Below are 23,842 nucleotides of genomic sequence, written 5' to 3' on the forward strand. Positions count from 1 at the left end.
CTCTAACCCTTCAAATTGCTGCCCCTTTCCTTTTAATTCTGCTCTTTTCCTCTCTCTAACCCTTTAAATTGCTGCCCCTTTCCTTTTAATTCTGCTCTTTTCCTCTCTCTAACCCTTTAAATTGCTGCCCCTTTCCTTTTAATTCTGCTCTTTTCCTCTCTCTAACCCTTTAAATTGCTGCCCCTTTCTTTTTAATTCTGCTCTTTTCCTCTCTCTAACCCTTTAAATTGCTGCCCCTTTCTTTTTAATTCTGCTCTTTTCCTCTCTCTAACCCTTCAAATTGCTGCCCCTTTCCTTTTAATTCTGCTCTTTTCCTCTCTCTAACCCTTTAAATTGCTGCCCCTTTCCTTTTAATTCTGCTCTTTTCCTCTCTCTAACCCTTTAAATTGCTGCCCCTTTCCTTTTAATTCTGCTCTTTTCCTCTCTCTAACCCTTTAAATTGCTGCCCCTTTCCTTTTAATTCTGCTCTTTTCCTCTCTCTAACCCTTCAAATTGCTGCCCCTTTCCTTTTAATTCTGCTCTTTTCCTCTCTCTAACCCTTTAAATTGCTGCCCCTTTCCTTTTAATTCTGCTCTTTTCCTCTCTCTAACCCTTTAAATTGCTGCCCCTTTCTTTTTAATTCTGCTCTTTTCCTCTCTCTAACCCTTCAAATTGCTGCCCCTTTCCTTTTAATTCTGCTCTTTTCCTCTCTCTAACCCTTTAAATTGCTGCCCCTTTCTTTTTAATTCTGCTCTTTTCCTCTCTCTAAGATCCTCAATTTTATATGCCCCATTTAAGTCTCTCCTTAGTCTCCACTGTTCAAAAGAAAACAACTCTAGTTGTTTCAATTTCATTTTCAAATGAGGCAAACAAACCTGCTGCGGAAACTATAGTAACGGTGAGGATGGAAAGCCAGGTTCAAGCATTATAAGGTCTCGATGTGCGGGCTGAGCTGTTTTGTTAGATAACTCTTGTTATGCTCCAAACACGAGCTTTGAAAGAAAAACATAGGACCCCAGGAGAACCTGCATGCTTCATTTTACTGTAGTGAGGTGCGCACATATCAGATTCAGAATCAGGTTTATTATCACTGGCATGTGATGTGAAATTTGCTAACTTAGCAGCAGCAGTTTAATGCAATCCATAATCCAGCAGAGAGAGAGAAAAAAATAATAAATAAAATAAAACATAATAAATTAACAGGTAAATCTATTACATATATTGAATAGATTATTAAAAATGTGCAAAAACAGAAAACCTGTATATTAAAAAAGCGAGGTAGTGTCCAAGCTTCAAAGTCCATTTAGGAATCGCATGGCAGAGGGGAAGAAGCTGTTCCTGAATCACTGAGTGTGTGCCTTCAGGCTTCTGGACCTCCTACCTGATGGTAACAGTGAGAAAAGTGCATGCCCTGGGTGCTGGAGGTCTTTAATAATGGACACAGCCTTCCTCAGACACCACCCCCTAAAGATGTCCTGGGTACTTTGTAGGCTAGTGCCCAAGTTGGAACTGACTAGATTTACAACCTTCTGCAGCTTCTTTTGGTCCTGTGCAGTAGCCCATCCATACCAGATAGTGATGCAGCCTGTCAGAATACTCTCCACGGTGCAACTATAGAAGTTTTTACATAGAAACATAGAAAATAGGTGCAGGAGTAGGCCATTCGGCCCTTTGAGCCTGCACCGCCATTCAGTATGATTATGGCTGATCATCCAACACAGAACCCTGTACCTGCTTTCTCTCCATACCCCCTGATCCCTTTTAGCCACAAGGGCCATATCTAGCTCCCTCTTAAATATAGCCAATGAACTGGCCTCAACTGTTTCCTGTGGCGGAGAATTCCACAGATTCACCACTCTCTGTGTGAAGAAGTTTTTCCTCATCTCTGTTCTAAAAGGCTTCCCCTTTATCCTTAAACTGTGACCCCTCATCCTGGACTTACCCAATGTCGGAAACAATCTTCCTGCATCTAGCCTGTCCAATCCCTTTAGAATTTTATACGTTTCAATAAGATCCCCCCTCAATCTTCTAAATTCCAGTGAGTATAAGCCTAGTCCGGGGGTCGGCAACCCGCGGCTCCGGAGCCACATGTGGCTCTTTTACGTCTGTGCTGCGGCTCCCTGTTGCTTTGGGAAATAATTGGTTGTGGCGACCCTTTTCCTGGCACATCCGAACCGACTCACAATTAGATAGCCTACGGGGGTTTGCGAGCACAGAGCTTTGGAGCCTCTGCACCACGGGGGGGCAGGTTGAGGGAGGCTTAAAAGTGAGGCTGAAGATTTTGAATAAAGTTTTTTCCTTCGACTGCAGTTACCGACTCCGTGTCGTAATTTTAGCGCTGCGTGTAGCACACCGCTACATGGTCAGTATTTAATTAAAATGTATTTTATGTTAGTTTGTTAGTTTTTGAAATGTAATTCTAAATTTGAAGATTATGGTGATCTTGTACAATCTAAATAAGACGTTGTGGCGACCCATTTCCTGACACATCCGAACCGGCTCACAATTAGCCAGCGTTCAGGCTAAGGGAGATAGCCTACAGGGGTTTGTGAGTACGTGTCTTTTGGAGCATCCGCGCCCATGGGGGGCGGGTTGAGGGAGGCTTAAAAGCAAGGCTGTTTAGTTCGAATAAAGCTATCTTTGACTGCAGTTTACTGACTGCGTGTAGCACACCGCTACAACGTGTTTTTATCGCTGGCTGTCCAGAGGGGAGGTGCTGAAACGCTTTGTCGCGTGTCTGGAAGAAGTGAAAACTTTCCTGGGCAGCAAAGGGCTCAACTTTCCTGAGCTGGAACAGCCAGAGTGGCTGGAAAAGCTACACTTCATGGTAGACATGACAGCGCACCTGAACACGCTGAACACAGCTCTTCAACGGGGTAAGGACGTACAGCCCTGCACATGTTGGAGGATGTTTTGGCATTCGAGCGCAAGTTGACGTTGCTTGCCAGAGATTTACAGAAAGGCACATTGTCTCACTTCCCCAATTTGAGAGAGTTCAAACAAGGTCACGACATGATAAATTCGGAGTATTTACATTCTGCAATCATCGCAATGCAAACATCGTTTGGGAAACGCTTCTGTGAGTTCAGAGAGGAAAAAAACACATTATCCTTCCCGGTCACTCCCCTAAGCATCGATCCATCCCTACTGAATACGACTGCATTGTCAGGTGTGAGTCAACCTGAACAAGTATGATAAATATTTTAATTGCCTATTATTTTACGTATATTCATATGTTTTCATTGTTCAGTGAAATAGTCCTTTCATTTTTCAGGTTGACAGCTGGCTGACATTATTTTTGGTTTGCTGCTGGTGGCAAATTTAAGTTTGGCGTTTTTCATAAATACAAGAAGGACTCAAATAGACGTTGAGTATTTTACTTAAAAGTAACCTTCAACCCAACGTCTTTTTTTCGGAGTTCAAAATGTTTTTGTTGCATGCAGAAATGTAATTTCGTTTTCTCTGCAGGAGTTCATCAATTTCATAAATGCAACACATTATAGTTTGTTTATACATAGCATAAAGGCAAAACAAAACGTTGTATGTAGTGTTATTTCATTTTAAATGTCAAACGGGTTTTGCGGCTCCCAGTGTTTTCTTTTCTGTGGGAAACTGGTTCAAGTGGCTCTTTCAGTGGTAAAGGTTGCTGACCCCTGGCCTAGTCGATCCAGTCTTCCTTCATATGAAAGTCCTGCCATCCCAGGAATTACTCTAGTGAACCATCTTTGTACTCCCTCTATGGCAAGAATGTCTTTCTTCAGATTAGGGGACCAAAACAGCACACAATACTCCAGGTGTGGTCTCACCAAGACCTTGTACAACTGCAGTAGAACCTCCCTACTCCTGTACTCGAATCCTCTTGCTATGAATGATAACATACCATTTGCCTTTTTCACCACCTGCTGTACCTGCATGCCCACCTTCAATGACTGGTGTACAATGACACCCAGGCCTCGTTGCACTTCCCCTTTTCCTAATCGGCCACCATTCAGATAATAATCTGTTTTCCTGTACTTGCAACCAAAGTGGATAACCTCACATTTATCCACATTAAATTTTTGAGTGTATGCCATTCTGGTACTTTCAAATATAGGACGCAGAACAGTACAGGCCCTTCAGCCCACAATGTTGTGCCAAAGCAGCTAAAAAAGTGAATCAAAAAATCCCCAAAAATGAATCCCTACTACCTACACAATGTCCATAACCCTCCAAGTTCCTCATATTTATGTGCCTATCTAAACGTCTCTTAAATACCTCTAATGTATTTGCCTCTACCAGCATACCAGGCTGCGCATTCCATACATCCACCACTCTGAGTGAAAAACTTACCCCTCACATCCCCCCTGAACCTATCCCCTCTCACCTTCAATGCATGCCCTCTGGAATTAGACATTTCTACCCTGGGAAAAAGATACTCTCTGTCTACTCTACCTATGCCTCTCATAATCTTGTAAACCTCTATCAGATCTCTCCTCAGCCTCCGCCACTCCAGAGAAAACAACCCAAGTTTGTCCAGCACACGCCCTCTAAACCAGGCAGCATCCTGGTAAACCTCTTCCAAAGCCTCAACATCCTTCCTACAGTGGGGCAACCAGAAAGGTATGCAATACTCCAGATGTGGTCCGACCAGAGTTTTATAAAGTTGCAAAATAACCTCTTGACTTATGAACTCAAAGCCTCGACTAATAAAAGCAAACATTTCATAAGTCTTCTTAACTACTCTATCGACCTGTGTAGCCACTTTCAAGGAGCTATGAAGTTGGACCCCAAGATCTCTCTGGTCAGTAACACAGTTAACAGTCTTGTCCATAGCAGTGTTCTATCTCCTTGCATTTCCTTTACCAAGGTGCAACACCTCACATTTTCCTGGGTTAAACTCCATCTGCCATTTTTCTGCTCACAGCTGCAACTGATCTATATCATGCTGTATTCTTTGCCAGTCTTCTACACTACCCGCAAACCCACTGATCTTGGTATCACCCACAAATTTACTAATCCACCTATCTATGTTTCATCCAAGTGGTTTATATACATCACAAACAGCAGCAGTCCCAGTACAGGTCCCTGTGGAACACCACAAATTACAGAGCTCCGGCTCACATAAGTCCCTTCAACCACTACTCTCTGTCTTCTATGCGCAAACCAGTTCTGAATCCAAACAGCCAATTCACCACACTCCGTGAATCTTAATCTTCAGGATTAGCCTCCCGTGAGGGACCTTGTCAAGCACCTCACTAAAATCCCTGTAGACAATATCCATTACCACTACCTTCATCAATCTTTCTCAACACCTTGTCAAAAAACGCATTCAAGCTGGTAAAACACGACTTGCCCCACAAACAGCCAGGCTGGCTCCCTAATTAGGTTATGGGTTTCCAAATGCTCATGTATTCTATCCCTAAGAATTTTCTTTAGCAATTTCTGTACAACTGACATGAGAGTCGCTGGTCTATAGTTTCTAGGATTTTCCCTTGTTCTCTTCTTAAATAGTGGTACAATATATTTGCCACTCGCCAGTCCTCCGGGTCCTAGCCTGTGCCTCGAGAGGATATGATGAAACTGGTCAAGGCCTTAGCAATCTCGTCTCTTGCCTCCCTCAATGATCTGGGGTAAATCCTATCAAGCCTAGGGACTTACCCACCTTAAGGAGACAGAACATTTCCTTGTCCTTGACCTCTAAACGCCCTAACATATTTAAGCCCTCAGCACTGATCTCCTGATTCTCCATGTCTTTTTCCTTGGTAAATACTGAAGTAAAATACTCACTAAGTACCTTAATCACATTCTCCATATCCAAGCAAATGCATCACTTAATGAATTATGTAATCAAGAAAGAATGCTTAATCAAGCAACATATTTACAATATTACTCAAATATTACTGAAATGCTAAATACACATTACCTCTCTTCTGCACATTCCAAAGAAATTGAACCAAACTCCTGGGTCAATCAGACCTTATCCACCCAGTCTCAGTCCTGAGTACCTCCTGTTCATCCCTCTACAACTCCTTTGCCAACGTTTGTGACCTCTTCTCATCCACGTTTTGGGCTGCCATTCTTTGAATAAGTACAAGCTTTTGCAACGAGCCCTTTAAAACAGTTTGTTTCACTTTTAAGTACTTGAATTTTACTTCAATCTTAAAATCAATTATTTATTTGCAAGCTTACTATCTATTTTACAACTAAGTGGTTATTCCTCACCGTTGCTCTCTGATCATCTAGTTTTGACTTTATCTTACTGAACTCTATGTGATGAGGCTTCTAGTGCACATTCCAAATGCAGTTCGGTAACATCACATAGAGTTATTAATGACTGTGAAAAGTATGTGGGAAATAGAAGTATAAGTGGGCTGATGCTGTTTACTGCTGGAAGCAAAGCCAAGCCCAATATTACGACAGGGTTACATCACGTACCGGATAAGATTCTGGTAATGTCCTGGGTTTGTATATTGTGAAGCCTAATAATGTTTGTGGCTGTGTGGCTTCTGGTATTGCTTTTTGCTTTAGCGTGGGTTTATAGGAGAATGAAGGCACAAGGATGCTTACCAGTTTTTACTGATGCACCATAGGAAGCATTCTATCTGGATACAAGATGGCTTGGTATGCAGCTACTCTGCATGTGATTGCAAGAGTCCGCAGAGTTGTAGACACATCATGGAAACCCATTTCCCGTCTATTGATCCTGTCCATGTTTCTAGTTGCTTCAGTAAAGCAGCCGGCACAATCGAACACCCCAGCTTTCACCTTTCCTGCTCTTAGCTACATCCCACCCCCTCCGGTCTTCTCCTATTATTTTGCATTTCCCCCTCCCCCCACTACTTTCAAATCTTTTACTATCTTTCCTTTCAGTTAGTCCTGACGAAGGGTCTCGGCCCGAAACGTCAACAGCGCTTCTCCCTATAGTTGCTGCCTGGCTTGCTGTGTTCCACCAGCATTTTGTGTGTTGTTGTTTGACTTTCCAGCATCTGCAGATTTCCTCGTGTTTACCCTCCTTGGAGTTCTTTCTTTTCCTCGATCCTATTGGGCAGAAGGTACAAAACCCTGAAATCATGTAGACTAGAGGCAAGGACAGCTGCTATTATCAGACTCTTGAACAGATCTCTTGTATGATATAATGGAGTTTTGACCTCACAATCTACCCTGTTATGATCTTGCACTTTATTGTTTAACAGTACTGTACTTCATAGATTTTAAACTTTATAGAACATAGAACATAGAGTAGTGCAGCACAGTACAGGCCCTTCAGCCCGCAATGTTGTGCTGATCCTCAAACCCTGCCTCCCATATAACCCTCCACCTTAAATTCCTCCATATACCTGTCTAGTAGTTTCTTAAATTTCACTAGTGTGTCTGGCTCCACCACTTTATTGTTACTATTTTACCTTGTTCCACCTCAATGCACGATAGAGTCATCGAAAAGTACAACACAGAAACAGGCCCTTTGACTGACCTAAGCTGTGCCAAAGTATTTAAAATGCCTAATCCTACTGACCTGCAACCGGACCATAGCCCTGCATACCCACAGTATCTATGTATCAATCCAAACTTCTCTTAAACGATGAAATCGAGCTCACATGCACTAGTTGTGCTGGCAGCTCGTTCAACTTCCTCAGAGTGAAGAAGATTTCCCCTTCATGTTCCCCTTAAACTTTTCACCTTTCACCTTCAATCCACGACCTCTAGTTGTAGTCTCACCCAATCTCAGTGGAAAAAAAATCTGTCTGTATTTACCCAATGTACTTGGAGTATTGTCAAGAGTTTTGGGCCCCATATTTGAAAAAGGGTGTGTTGTCATTGGAGAGAATCCAGTGAAGGTCCATGAGGATGATTCCGGGAATGAAGGGGTTAAGAGTGTTTGGCAGCTTTGGGACTGTACTCACTGAATTTTAGAAGAATGCAGGGAGATCTCATTGAAACCTACCGAATGTTGAAAGGACTAGATAAGGTGGATGTGGAGAGGATGCTTCCTGGGGTGAACAAGCAGGCACAGCCTCAACATTGAGCAGCGACCATTTAGAAAAGAGGTAAGGAGGAACTTTTTTTTTAGCCAGAGAGTAGTGAATCTGTGGAATGCTCTGCCACAGACTGCGGTGGAGGCCAAATCTGTAGGTACATTTAAGGCATTAGTTGATCGTTTCTTGATTGGTCAGGTCATCAAAGGATATGGCGAGAAGGCAGATGTATGCATTTGAGTGGGATCCAGGACTAGCCATAATGGAATGGTGGAGCAGACTCGATGGGATAAATGGCCTAATTCTGCTCCTATGTCTTAGGGTCTTATGGTTTAATCCACACCTCTCATAATTTTGTATACCTGTATCAAATCTCCTCTCAATCTTTACATTCCAAGCAATAAAAAGCAAGTCAAGCACTGTATCTTGGTGATTCACCAAGAGGATTTTAAAACACAGCTGAAAGTGACTGAGAAGGATTGAGTAATGAAGAACATTCCCAGGTTGCAGCTCTCTGGTCTGGCACCCTTGGAACCTGACTGGTGAACAGCCACAGTAATGATCCCCGGTCGTCACCTTCTGAGCAGAAGCTTTCAACTCCAAACAAATTACATAGGAGTTCTGAGAACTGTCTGCAACACAAAGTTTCTGCAAGTTGGGAAGCTGTGGGCTGAGTTTGCAAAAGTTGTACTGGCATTTTAAATGATTACAGAACTTAAAATAAGTGATTTAGTACAGATCTGTACTACAGATTCAAGATATACCTAACCATGGGAGTTGCTGAATCACAGGGACTTGATGTTAAATGAAGGAAATGAGGTTGTTTACTAGTATGAAATATGGATTTTTAAAGAAAATATTGAGTACATTGGTTGGTGCAGATAGAAAGAGGAATTGTTATGTTAACTGTTATTGCAAGGGATTTACTTAGAAGTGTGAGCAACTTATTCTGAATTTGTCTTTTAGTGAGACTTCAACTAAAGTAGCACATGTAGAGAAGCTGAAGATGCTGGAATTTCAGATTAGGCTGCATTAATTCCAAAGGTCAGTTAACATTTCGGGTTTAAGTGCAAGCAATTAGAAGTTCTGATTACAAAACAAATGTCAGAATGCCACTCATCGACTGTAGCTCAGCATTTAATACCATCATTCCCACAATTCTGATTGAGAAGATGCAGAACTTGGGTCTCTGCACCTCCCTCTGCAATTGCATCATCGACTTCCTAACCGGTAGACCACAACCTGTGCAGAATGGTGGTAACATCTCCTCCTCGCTGACGATCAACACTGGTGCACCTCAGGGGTGTGTGCTTAGCCCACAGCTCTACTCTCTATATACACATGACTGTGTGGCTAGGCATAGCTCAATTACCATCTATAAATTTGCTGACGATACAACCATTGTTGGTAGAATCTCAGGTGGTGACGAGAGGGCGTACAGGAGTGAGATATGCCAACTAGTGGAGTGGTGTTGTAGCAACAAACGGGCACTCAATGTCAGTAAGGCAAAAGAGCTGATTGTGGACTTTCGGAAGGGTAAGACGAAGGAACACATACCAATCCTCGGAGAGGGATCAGAAGTGGAGAGAGAGAGCAGTTTCAAATTCCCTGGGTGTCAGGATCTCTGAGTATCTAACCAGGTCCCAACATATTGATGCAGTTATTAAGAAGGCAAGACAGCAGCTATACTTCATTAGGTGTTGGAAGAGACTAGGTATATCAATAAATACACTTAAAAACCTATAGATGTACTGTGGAGAGCATTCTGACCGTCTGCATCACTGCCTGGTATGGGGGAGTGGGGGTTGCTACTGCACAGGACTGAAAGAAGCTGCAGTGAGTTGTAAATTTAATCAACTCCATCTTGGGTGCTGGCCTAAATGTACCCAGGACATCTTCAGGAAGCAGTGTATCAGAAAGGCAGTGCCCATTATTAAGGACCTCCAGCACTCATAACGTGTCCTTTTCTCATTGTGACCATTGAGAAGGAGGTACAGAAGCCTGAAGGCACATGTTCAGCGATTCAGGAACAGCTTCTTTCCCTCTGCCATCCGATTCCTAAATGGACATTGAACCCTTGGACACTACCTCACTTTTTAATATATAATATTTCTGTTTTTTGCACAATTTTTAATCAATTTACATATACAGTAATTGATTTAGTTTTTTTTTATTATTATTATTTTATTTTGTTTTTTCCTTCTATATTATGTATTGCATTGAACTGCTGCTGCTAAGTTAAATTTCATGTCACATGCCAGTGATAATAAACATTCTGATTCTGATATGCAAAGCCATAGAGAGGATGTTGGACAGAACACATGAGGCTTGTGATAGGATGCTAGGCTTGGAAGATCAAATGACAAAAGACATGATAGTGCAAGGTAAAAGATGAGATGTAAGTACAGAATAATCTGAAATTAAGGAATCGACTAAGAGATCAACCATTTTGGAGTGAAATAAGTTTCCTTAATAGAACACGAGTAGCAGGTAATCCAGTGAGTCGGGCCCAGATCACACCTGATCTGATCTTTACATTCACAGGTACTTTCCTGCCTATTGCAGGCTTTTTATGCTCCATCTTCTGGCAATAAAAATAAATAATCTATTTTGCTTGTTTCAGAATCAGTTTTATCTACACATGCTATAAAATTTGTTTTGTGGCATTATATCTAGTGTAGTGCTAGATAAAATTGCTAAGTTACAAAAATATTGTGCTAAAGATAAATAACAAGGTAATATTTCATGTATTAAATGCAAAATCTTAGTGTTCCATCCACCACTCTGATCTCGAAAGGAATATTCTGGAGTTTCTGCCCTGTCAAACAGGATTTTCAATATCTAACTTGAAATCCTCCTCTTTGCTACTGAATACACCATTTGCCAAATTTTTGCTTGTTTGTTTAACTTGTATATGTTTATCTGCAGACTCTTTGTCCTCAGGATTTGCTGTCCCACCTATCTTTTAATCAACAAATTTTGCTACAATGCATTGTGAATAATTTAAGTCTAGAAATGATCCTTGTGGTGTCTCATTCATAAATGGTCACCAATAGCCCTGAAAATGGGCTATTTATTCTGTTTGCTGTCATTAGCCTATCCTCTGTCAATGGTCATATATTTGACCCAGCGACTTGAACTCCTACCTTGTGCAAATATCTCTTATCTATTCTCTGGCTCCTTTATGCATTTTGGTATAACTAGTGGTCCCCTTTATTCACTTTGCTCATGATATCCTTAAAGAACATAAACAAATTTGTCAGTATTTCTTTCATAAAACTCTTCTTCTATGGTGCATGTTGATGTTAAGTCACTGAATTGAAAGGAATAGATTTTTCTTTTGGTTAAAGAAACTGAGGATTAGGGCAAAGTCGGGCGAGCAGAGTGGAGGAGAGGCAGGTTCAAGGCTCAGCCGCCTAGACTGAAACTGGGATTTGCTTCATCTAAGTACCAGGCTGATTTGGAAAGGATGGGTCTGGGCCACAAAGTGGTGGCAGGGTCCAGGTCCACAGCATACCGATGTGACAGGACCCAGGTCCCAGTGCGAGCAACAACCTGATGTTTGGATGGTTCAAATGTCAGGCCAGATGGAATGAAGAGGCAGGTTGTTGGGACAAGAGATGAGGGTTGGTCCGGCTCTGCGTGCTTTCCTGCGATGTTTTCTCGGCTCAGTATTAAACTGAGGCTGAGGCTGTGACCTGTTCCAGCTGATCCAGGCTTTGTGTCTATGAACTCACTTTTGTTCTGAATGCTATTTTCTTACTTTTACTGTTTTGCACACAGTTTTTTTTTCTCCGCACATTGGACGTTTGACATGTTTTTTATTTCCCAGTCCCACTGAAGCGTCTCGGCCTGAAACGTCGACATTATTAGAAGATGCCTGGTCTGCTGAATTCCTCCAGCATTTTGTATGTGTTGCTTGGATTTCCAGCATCTGCAGATTTCCTCTTGTTTGTGATTGGATTCTATTTTATTAATGGGCTCTTTTTGTTTTCTTGGTTTTGTGGCTGTGTGTAGGGAAATGAATCTCAGGGTTGTAAATGTATTTTACAGGATAATAAATGTATTTTGAACTTAAATGAAACTGATCAAATAGGATGTTAATGATAGGACAAGATTGAGAGTGTCCACTTCACGTACGGGCTTTTATTTTTAGAACTCTTTTTAAGTTACTGATCTCAAGTGCTATTAGCTTTTCCTTTAAACTTGAGCCAGATTTTGGAAGATCAGTTTGTAAGCCTTTAATATGCCACTCATATTCAGGCCACAGTCACCAGTCCATACCTTCAAAGTCGCACTTCTGTTTTACTTTGTCACCTTAAACCATGATATTTGACTGAATTCAGCTTCACTAGCGTAAAGCAGCTTTGGCTGCTCTTTTGATCTTTAAAGCACTGTTAGAATAATCTGGCAGAATGAGGATAATTAGACACCTGGAGATTTCAAAGAAAAGGGATTGAAAGAATGTCAAGGCCACCATGTTTTATTTTGCTTTTCATGATGTCTCAGATCTTATTGCAATGTATAACATTCCTTATAACATTCAGATGTTTGTGCCAAAGAGAATTAATTATCCAATAATTCAAAACAAGCAAACTGGATAATAGTGGACAAGAGAAACTCTGGAATTCCAAAGCAACACACACACAAAATATTGGAGGAACGCAGCAGGCCTGGCAGAATATATGGAAAAGAGTACAGTCGACATTTCGGGCTGTGATGCACCATCATTAACTCTAGGGGTTTGTGGGAGCAGCTACAGGAGCAGTCAGCAGGGGGTGGGGGGCATGTCAAGACAGGTATATGTAGTTCACCACAGGCTGAGACCCTTCAGCAGGCCTGGCAGAATATATGGAAAAGAGTACAGTCGACATTTTGGGCTGAGACCCTTCAGCAGGGCTGGAGAAAAAAAAAGATGAGGAGTGGAGTGAGAAGGTGGGGCAGGGGAGAGAGAAACACAAGGTGATAGGTGAAGCCGGGGCGGGGGGGGGGGGGGTTGGGGATAGGGGGGAGGGATGAATTAAAGAGCTGGGAAGTTGATTGGCGAAAGAGATACAGGGCTGGAGAAGGGGGAATGTAATAGGAGAGGACAGAAGGCCCTGGAAGAAAGAAAAGGAAGGAGGAGCACCAGAGGGAGTGATGGGCAAACATGGAGATAAGGTGGGGGGGGGGCATTACTGGAAGTTTGAGAAATCGATGTTCATGCCATCAGGTTGGAGGCTACCCAGACGGAATATAAGGTGTTGTTCCTCCATCCTGAGTGTGGCCTCAGTGCGATAGTGGAGGAAGCCATGGATAGACATATCAGAATGGGAATGGGAAATGGCCACTGAGAGATCTCGCTTTTTCTGGCAGGCAGAACGTAGGTGCTCAGCAAACACTTTATATTCCATCTAGATAGCCTCCAACCTGATGGCATGAACACCAATTTCTCGAAATTCCAGTGATGCCCCCACCCCAGTCCCCATCCCTTTTTCCTTCTCTCACCTTATCTCCTTGCCAACCCATCTCTTTCCTCTGGTGCTCCTTCCCCTTTTTTTTCTTCCATGGCCTTCTGTCCTCTACTATTAGATTCCCACTTCTCCAGTCCTTTATCTCTCTCACCAATCAATTTCCCAACTCTTTACTTCACCCCTCTCCCCCTCCTGGCTTCACCTATCACCATGTGATTCTCCCTCCCCTCCCCCACCTTCTAACTCTGCCTCCTCATCTTTTTTTCTCCAGTTCTGCCGAAGGGCCTTGGCCTGCGACGTCGACTATACTCTTTCACATAGACATTGCCTGGCCTGCTGAGTTCCTTCAGCATTTTGTATGGATGTTAGTGGGATTGTTTCTCCAAAGCAATACTAAGAAGAGCAAAATAAGTGAAAATTTGGTACAAAAAAGATGCAGTTTTAGCTCGAAGGGACCTATGAATTCCTTCCTGCTGGAGGGGGAAACATACTAAAATCTAAAGTTACCGGAAATAAATGACCAACCCTTGACAGAGACTGAAGTGAGCAGTGATGTTGTTCCATTCTGTTGCCTCAGTTTCTGAATATAAATTAACTACCCCATTTCCGTTCTAAAAGGTTATTCCTAGCAAGGAGCTATCGTAAGTGATTTGAATGACTATGTAGCATCTGGTTTGAGTAATAGCTATTTTTAAAAATGTTGTAATACACTGAGTGTCTTAAATGAATGAAAATAGTTAGCTTGATAAGGTACTGGTCTGAGCTGTTTTCCAGAGGATCATATTACTTGTATTTTATCAATGTAGTTCTCCCTGTCTTTTCACAGTTAAGGAATTGTTTTGAATAATCTGCTTTGCATACCTTCTCCATGGTACAAAATGTGAAATTCCTCAGCCTAATCTGTTAAAGGTCAATGTTGCACTTTGAGGTGGTGAGTATCATTTTTGTTGAAGGGGCAACATTTGGAGCTGTTTTATTCGAGCTTAAGCACACATAACTATACAAATTTGTTTCCTATGAATGACAGATGCTTTACAGCTTATGAGCACCCAAGTTGTACTCCCTGCAGACATGAGCAATATGGGTGACTGGCACCTGCAGGGGTGCAGGTATCTCCTGACGTGTGAAATCTCAGTTCATGACTGAATTTCAGGCTGTAAACATTTCATAAGATTGCAGTGATCTGCAGGGCTTGGTGTTGGGACTGCTTCCAATCATGTTATATATTAGTGATTTGGTTGATGGAATTGATGGCTCTGAGGCCAAGTTTGAGGACCATATGAAGAATGGACTAGAATATAAAAACAAGGATGTAATGAAGCTTTATAAGGCATTGGTAAGACCACATTTAGAATATGATGGGCAGTTTTGATCCCCTGATCTAAGAAAAGATCTGCTGGCATTGGTGAGGGTCCAGAAAAGGTTGACAAGATTGATTTTGGGAATGAATGGGTATGAAGAGTGTTTGATGGCTCTGGGCCTGTACTCGCTGGAGAAGAATGAGGGGTACCTCACTGAAATCTTTCCAGTATTGAAAGGCAAACAAAAGAAAATCTGGAGATGCTGGAAATCCGAGTAAACACACACAAAATGCTGGAGGAGCTCCGTAGGCCAGGCAGCATCAATGGAGAAAAGTACAGTCGATGTTTTGGGCTGAGACCCTTGGGCAGGACTTAGTATTGAATGTCCTTCAGCATGGACGTGGACAGTGCCAGAATCAAGGACCAAGGGCACCACCTCAGAATACAAGGAATCCTCTTTATAATTGACATGTGGTTGAAATTCTTTAGTCAGAGGGTAATGAATCTGTGGAATTCATTGCTACAGATAGCTGTAGAGGCCAAATTATCAGGTATATTTAAAGTGGATGTTGGTAAATTCCTGATTAGTAAAGGTGGGAAAGGTTATGAGTTGAGACAGTGATAAATCAGCCAAAATAGAATGCCAGAACCGACTCGATGGGCTGAATTGCCTAATTCTGCACCTTTGTCTTATGGTTTATGATCTTATGGTGTTATGTCAGTGATAAACTAATACCAATACCTGTACCAAGGTTAGTGCCAGATATAGGAGAATGACCATCAGAATGAAATTTGCACAATCTGGCCTATTAAACCAACTTTACCAGTTTGGTTTTTACTTTGCTACCTTTGGCATTTCAGAGTCAGCAGTGTCTCAGCTCTAAGTGAGAAGGTTTTGGGTTCCAGTCCTGCTCCAAAGATTCGAGCACCAAGTTAGTTAACTACCTGAGGCTACTGTTAGAGATATTGCCTTTTGGGAAAAAAGGAACCTAAACTCTGCCCGTCCTCCAACTTGTGTAGCAAAGATCCAAGCATTAAGAGTCCCTCCACCCTTCCTCTCTTCCCCTATTTCCCTTTTCCCCACTCTGACCTTTTTCCTTTTTTCACCTGCCCATCACTTCCCCCGGGTCACTTCCTCTTTCCCTTACTCCTATGCTCCACTCTCCTTTCCTATCAGGTTCCTTCTTCTCCTGCCCTTGACCTTCCAGAGTCAGAATCAAGTTTATTATCACCAGCATGTGTCAGGAAATTTATTAACTTAGCAGCCGCAGTTCAATGCAATGCATAATATAGAAGAAGAAAAAATAATAAATAAATCAATTACATATACTTATATTGAATAGTTTAAAGATCATGCAAAAAACCTGAAATAATATAAATTAATTAAAAAAGTGTAGTGAAGTCAATCAGTCCCCTACCAGACCTCACCTATCACCTTTCAGCTAGCCTCTTCCCCTCCCCACTCCTTTTTATTCTGTCGTCTTCCCCCTTCCTTCTCAGTCCAGAAGAACAGTCTCAGCCTAAAATGTTGACTGTCTATTCATTTCCATAGATGCTGCCTGACTTACTGAGTTCGTGCAGCATTTGTGTGTCATCCTTACCTTATCTTGAAGGTAAATTATCCCTGATGATGCAATCAGCATTGTGGTCTACTTGTTAACCTGCTGCTAAATTAATTTAAAAGTTAACAATTCTATCTTCAAGAACTCCCACCATTAGTGAGTATGCCTCTTACTCCATTGCAGCAGCGTATCCTCTTAGCGTTTGAGGACCGCTTCCTCCCAAAGTGATGCTATTTTCATTCTGCAAGTAAAATTCTGGGAACTTCTTCCAGAAAATTAAAAAAAAACTGTCTAGTAATGGGAGCAGCAGTATGTTATCCAAGCCAATTCTAAAAGCAATTATGAGCTTGTTCAGCAAAAAAGTGTGCATTTCTATCACATTTTCAAAATACTTTAAAGCCAGTGATGAAGGGTCATTGTTGTATTGACAGAAACACCTCAGGCATTTGATGCACAGCCATGTTTTGAAAAATAATAAAAGGCTTTTTATAGGAACAGCTTTGTGTTATGGCTGGAGGTACAATGTGCAGAAGGTGTGATACACGCTTCAAGCGGAAAACACAATTTGATAAAAGAAGCTGAATGTATAGCCTCAAGACTCTGCTGAGATACTACACCACATAGATGGCAGCCTCGGCATAATCTAGCATACTTGACAGAGCATGCGTTTGAACCTCATTCTAAGACCAGGCCACAAAATATAAGCTCAGTGGGTCTTCAGACAGAAATGGACAGCCTACCATTTGGTTTGAGACCCTTCTACTGAGTCTGACTCCTTTCAAACCCAAGCTCTCCTTGGGTTTGAAATCCTCTCTGTAGGTATGGAAATGGCCTTTTCTATCTACTGTCTCTGAAGCCTACACGTCTGTAGTACATCAGGGCTTCAGACAGGATTTTATAGCTACTTTGTCCATCTCCATGGACTGGCTCTCTTTGTGGATGTTAATTTCCAAGCAAGAATTACAATGGAGAAGTTCTGAAAGAGAGCTTAAAGGCTCTGTTGGCATTGTCTCTCTGAATCGATACTTCCACTTATCATCTTCTATTAAGTCAGAAAATCCCAGTTTGACACTTTATTGGGAAACATGTCAACAGCCAATTGCAGCACACTTTTATCAAAGGGCCAGGATTGTCCGATCAATTAAGGTATTGAGTCCGTTAGAATTATCTCTCCTTGATTTCTTGAAGCCTATGCTACTGGGTCAATTTGTTATGTTTTCTAGGAGTTCTATTTTGTTAACCTTATTCGCTAAATCTCATAAACTTCAGTATAAGCACAAGTTATTAGGAAAGGTAACCTTATAGCCAGAATGAAAATAAGTAAAAACTACAGATGCTGGAAATTGAAAATAAAAATTGAAAATATCAGAAAGACTCAGAAGTTTTGTAGTACTGTAGGAAGCAAAACAGGGCTAAGGTTTCAGGTGTGAAACTTTTGATTGAACTGGGAAGATGTAAACAAGTTTAATTTCAGTTGTAGAAAAGGTGGGGAAGGAACGTGAGGTAGGCTATATTACTTGCATTAGCATAACTTAGTCCGCAAAACATTCCCCACACTGCTATTAATAGGTCTTAACCTAGACAGAAACGTATGACATAGTCTGTTTCTGTCACATTAATCAGAGCAGTGCAGAGATTTATGACGATGTTGCCAGACCTGTGTCTGTGTTATAGGGGTTGTGGTGAACTACATATACCTGTCTGGACACGCCCCCTGCTGACTGCTCCTGTGGCTCCTCCCACAGACCCCTGTATAAAGGTGATCAAGGCCTGAGCCCGGCCTCTCAGTCTCCAGGATGTAGTATGGTGGTCGCTCACTGCTTGTTCCTTCTTCCAGTCAATAAAAGCCGATATCTCGCCTTTACGTCTCAGAGTGAGTTATTGATGGTGCATCAGGGGTAAATCGGTCAGTCTGGGTCTTTATTCCATGGAATTCAGGAGAATGAAGTGGCCACTGCACAAAATTGATATAACCTGTGGTAAATTGTAAACTCAGTCAGCTCCATCATGGGCACTGGCCTCCCCAGCATCCAGGACACCTTCAAGGAGTGATGCCTCAAAAAGGCTGCATCCATCATTAAGGACTGTCATGTCCCAGGACGTTCCCTGTTCTCAGTGCTACCATCAGAGAGGAGATGCAGTAGACTGAAGTTATACAATCATTCAGGAACAGCATCTTCCCCTCTACCATCAGATTTCCGCATGGACATTGATCCCATGAATACTACTTCATTACTTTTTTTACTATCTCTTTAACTTTTCAATATATACATACTTCTTACTGTAATTTACAGTTTTTATTATGTACTGCAATGTACTGCTGCTGCGTAACAACAAATTTCACAACATATGCCAGCGATATTAAACCTGGTTCTGACCTTAAAAAAGAATTTAAAACTATGAGAGGCATAGATATGGTGGTTAGTAACATTATTTTCCCTAGGGCAGGCAAATCTAAAACTAGGGTGTATAGATTTAGAGTGAGAGGGGAAAGACCCAAGAGGCAGTTTTCCATCACTGAGGTTGGTGAGTATATGGAATGAGCTGCTGAAAGAAACGGTTAAGGCAAGTCCAATGGTACTGACGGAGAAACACTTGGATAGATACACAGAGTGGTGGGATTCAAAAGGATATGGGTTGGAATTTGGGACTGGCACAGAATCAGCATGGACTGGTTGGGCCATAAAGTCTTTATTCATGCTGTATTGTTCTTATCCATTTTATTTTATCTGAAATATTATCTTTATTCTACCCAGCCCTCCCCAACTTTTTCTACAGTTCAAAATTAACTACTTGTTTTGTTGCTCACATGAGAGACTAAAGATGCTGGAATCTGGAGCAAAAAAAAATCAAAATGACATTTCAACTAAATGGTCTCGACCTGAAATGGCGACTGTCTATTTTCTCCATAGAAGCTGCCTGACCAGTTGAATTCCCCCACTGGTTTCTCACTTTTCTCTTTACCCCAGTTCTGACAAGAGTAAAAGAGTTTCTGTGATCTACAGGTTCAAACAAAACAAAAATTGGTCTATAGAGCAGTCATCCTTCCTACATTACTGTATGGAGCTGAATCATGGACCACCTATGGTAGACACCTAAAAACCCTGGAACAACCCTACTAAAGAACCTTACAAAAGGTTTTGAAGATCTTCCAGAAGGACAGACACACTAACACCAGTGTACTAGAGGAGGCCAACATGCACATCATTTCCAACCTGATAAAGCAACACCAACTCTGATGAATAGATCATGTTAGCTGGATACCTATCTCACATCTCCCCAAACAGATCCTTTATTCCCATTTGAAGGGAGAACAGTGAGTCCCTGGTGGGCGAAGAAAATTCTTCAAAAATAATATTAAAATCAGTTTCTACAGATGCTGGAATTCTTGAGAAATACACACAACATGCTGGAGGAATTCAGCAAGCTGTGGAAGGAAATAATATATAGAGGGAAAATGCTAACTGTTTATTCCCCTCCATTGATGCTGCCTGACATGCTTTTTTCCTCTAGCATTTAGTGTGTTATTTAATCACAATAATCATTATAGTAACTGGACAGCAGAGAGCAGCAGAGTCCAGGTTTTTGATACGGAGCTCCAAAAGGAAGACAATTCAAATGAAACAGAATGCTGTTTTTCAATGTTGGAAATAATTTTTCTTTCAAGCGAGGAATGTAGGTCATTTTGAGTCAGTTGGCAATGCAGTTGGCCTTTCTCCTAGCCACAAGCTGACATTTTTGCATTTGAAGGAGTGTAGATGAAGAACACCGGATTAACTTCTAGGATGACAGTCTCAAAGTGCAGCATTTCATGAATAAGTTACAAATAAATTTCTTCACCCAGAGGGTAGTGTATCAACGGAACTCTGGATCCAAGAAGGCTACAATACTTCAGCCAATGAGTATATTCAGAACAGAGATTGAATCGAGGTATCATACGGACAGGAAAGGAATGGAGGGTTATGTGCTGAGTGCAGGTCGATGGGACTAGGTGAGACTAAGCGTTCGGCACGGACTCGGAGGGCCAAGATGGCCTGTTTCCATGCTGTAATCGTTATATGGTATGAGATAAATATAGGAATGTGGTGCAGAGGTAAAAGATCAGCAATACATTCATAGAATTGGAATAGGTCAGAAATGCCAAATAACCTAATGTTACTTCTTATAATTTTCTGTTCATCCAATTACATCCTCTACCATCAAATCAGTGCTAAGCTCCACAGTTGTTGCCCCTTTCCCACCAGGTTTCAGGCCTTGGAAGTGAAGCATTAGATGGAAAACTTTCAACTCTTTTAGAGTGCACTAGAATTTCTAGGGACTTCAGTTTTTCATTTGGTGTGTGGAACTCTTGATTTCTTGATTGGTGTAATGTGCCTCTGCACCAATTCTTTGTACAAAAGGTACTAATAATCACTAATATAGTATAGGACAGGCAGGCTCTTTGGCACACAAGGTCTGTACCAAACAAAAGGCTAAATTAAACTAGTTCTCTTCTACCTACACATGACACATATCCATCCATTCCCTTTTTATTCATACCTCTGTCTTGTAGCCTCTTGATTGTCACTATCATATATGCTTCCACCATTCCCCTATTCATAAGAACATAACATAAGAACATAAGAGATAGGAGCAGGAGTAGGCCAATCAGCTCCTCAAGCCTGCTCCGCCATTCAACAAGATCATGGCTGATCCAATCTTAACTCTAGTTTTCACCGAATCCCACAAGGCAACAGTGCCAACCAACAGGGCGCCATGCTGCCCATTTTATTTTATTATTCATCCCGCCCAAACCCATGTGATCACCCAGGGGAAAAAAAAAACGATTTGCCAATTGAGGAGAAAAAATCGGGAAAATTCCTCTCCGACCCATCCAGGCTATCGAAAACTGGTCCAGGAGATCACATGGCTGATCTAAACCTAGCCTCATGTCCACTTACCTGCTCGCTCACCGTATCCTCTAATGCTATTTTTATCCAGGAAAATGTCTATCTCCGTTTTGAATTTATTGAGTGTAGTAGCTTCCACAGCTCTTTGGGGCAGTAAATTCCACAGCCCCACTACCCTCTGAGTGAAGAAATTTCTCCTCATCTCAGTCCTGGAACGGCATCCCCTTATTTTAAGATTATGCCCCCTAGTCCTAGTTTCACCCATCATTGGGAACATTCTCCCCGCATCCACCCGATCAAGCCCCTTCACAATCTTATATGTTTCAATAAGATTGCCTCTCATTCTTCGGAACTCCAATGAGTAGAGTCCCAATTTACTCAACCTCTTGTCATACATCAACCGACCCATCCCTGGAATTAACCTAGTGAACCTTCTGTGCACTGCCTCAAGAGCCAGTATGTCCTTTCTTAAATATGGACACCAGAACTGCACGCAGTACTCCAGGTGTGGTCTCACCAATACTCGGTTCAACTGCAGTAAGACCTCCCTGTTCTTATACTCCAGCCCCCTAGCAATAAAAGCCAGCATTCCATTGTCCTTCTTGACCAGCTGCTGCACTTGCAAACTAACTTTTTGTGTTTCCTGCACTAGGACTCCCAGATCCCTTTGCACAGAAGCACTTTCCAGTTTCTCTCCATTTAGATAATAACTTGCTCTATTATTTTTCCTGCCAAAGTGCAAGACCTCACACTTGTCAGTATTATATTTCATCTGCCAAATATCTGCCCAATCACTCAGCCTATCTATATCCCCCTGCAGGGTTTCAATGTCCTCCGCACTCATTACACTCCCTCCCATCTTTGTGCCATCAGCAAACTTCGATACATTGCACTTAGTCCCTTTCTCCAAATCATTAATATAGATTGTAAAGAGTTGGGGTCCCAACACTGACCCCTGTGGAACACCACTAGTCACTAACTGCCAGTCTGAGAATGAATCATTTATCCCAACTCTGTTTTCTGTTAGAAAGCCAATCCTCCACCCATGCCAGAATATTATCCCCAATCCCATAATTTTTTTACTTTAAGTAATAATCTTTGGTGTGGCACCTTGTCAAATGCCTTTTGGAAGTCCAAATACACCACATCCACTGGTTCCCCTTTATCTACCCTATATGTTATGTCCTCAAAGAACTCCAACAAATTGGTCAAACATGACTTCCCTTTTGTAAAGCCATGCTGACTTTGTCCTATTAAGCTATGTTTATCCAAATACCCTGATACTGTTTCCTTAATTATCGATTCCAACATTTTGCCAACCACAGATGTTAGGCTAACTGGCCTATAATTCCCAGACTTCTGTCTATTGCCCTTTTTAAATAAAGGAGTTACATTAGCATTTTTCCAATCTGCTGGGACCATTGCCAAGTCCAGCAAGTTTTGAAAAATTATCACTAATGCATCCACAATCCCGACCGCCACTTCCCTTAAGACCCTAGGATGCAAGCCATCCGGTCCAGGGTATTTATCCACCTTCAGTCCCATTAATTTATCAAGTACCATTTCCTTGGTGATTTGAATCGTAGTTAGCTTCTCTCCCCCTAGAGCCCCCTGTTTATCCAGTGTTGGGATATTTTGAGTGTCTTCTACTGTAAAAACTGATACAAAATATTTGTTCAGCATTTCCGCCATCTCCATGTCCCCTACCATTAATTTCCCGGTCTCATCTTCTAGGGGACCAACATTTACTTTAGCCACCCTTTTTCTTTTTATGTAACTATAAAAACTCCTACTATCTGCTTTTATGTTTTTCGCCAATTTACAATCTATCTTCCTCTTCTTAATCAATCTTTTTGTTATTTGCTGCTGATCTTTAAAAGCTTCTCGATCTTCAATCTTCCCACTAGATTTAGCTACCTTATATAACTTTCTTTTTAGTCGTATACTTTGCTTTATTTCTTTACTTAGTCACGGATAACTATTTTTTTCTTTTACACCCTTTTTTCTTCAGTGGAATATATTTTTCTTGATTGTTGTAAAATAACTCCTTAAATATACACCACTGATCAAGTACCGATCTACTCTTTAATCTATTTTCCCAATCCATCTTAAGCAATTCCGCTCTCATACCATCATAGTCTCCTTTATTTAAGCTCAGTACGCTTGTTTGAGATCCAACCCTCTCATCCTCTAATTGAATATGGAATTCCTACCACTTGCAGCTCTGGTAGTCTACTGCAGGCAGCCACCACTCTGTAAACAAAACAAAAATGTGCCCCATATACCTACTTTAAAATATCCCCAAAATTTGTCCAGTCTCTCCCTCCACAGCTCAGACCCTCTAATGCAGCCTGCATCCTGGTAAACCTGCACCTTCACCAAAGCCTTCACATATTTTGTTACAATAAGGCAAACTAGAATGGCACACAATATTCGAAGGGCAGCCTAACGAGACTTATATATCTGCAACATGACTTCCTGACCAATGCCCCAACTAATAAGGTCAAATTTGCCCCGTCTAATTGCGTGGCCACTTTCAGTGAGTTGTAGATTTGACCCAAATAAAGACATGTAAATTCTGATCATCTGAGTGTAATTACCATTTTTCATTCTGTACCTTGTACCATGCCTATTTTAGGATTCTGTTTTGAACTTATTGCCCCTTTCAAATCCTCAAGGCGTCCCAAAGTACTTACAGCTGATGTT

This window comes from Hypanus sabinus, chromosome 27 (genome assembly GCF_030144855.1).
Source record: "Hypanus sabinus isolate sHypSab1 chromosome 27, sHypSab1.hap1, whole genome shotgun sequence".
Lineage (NCBI taxonomy): Eukaryota > Metazoa > Chordata > Chondrichthyes > Myliobatiformes > Dasyatidae > Hypanus > Hypanus sabinus.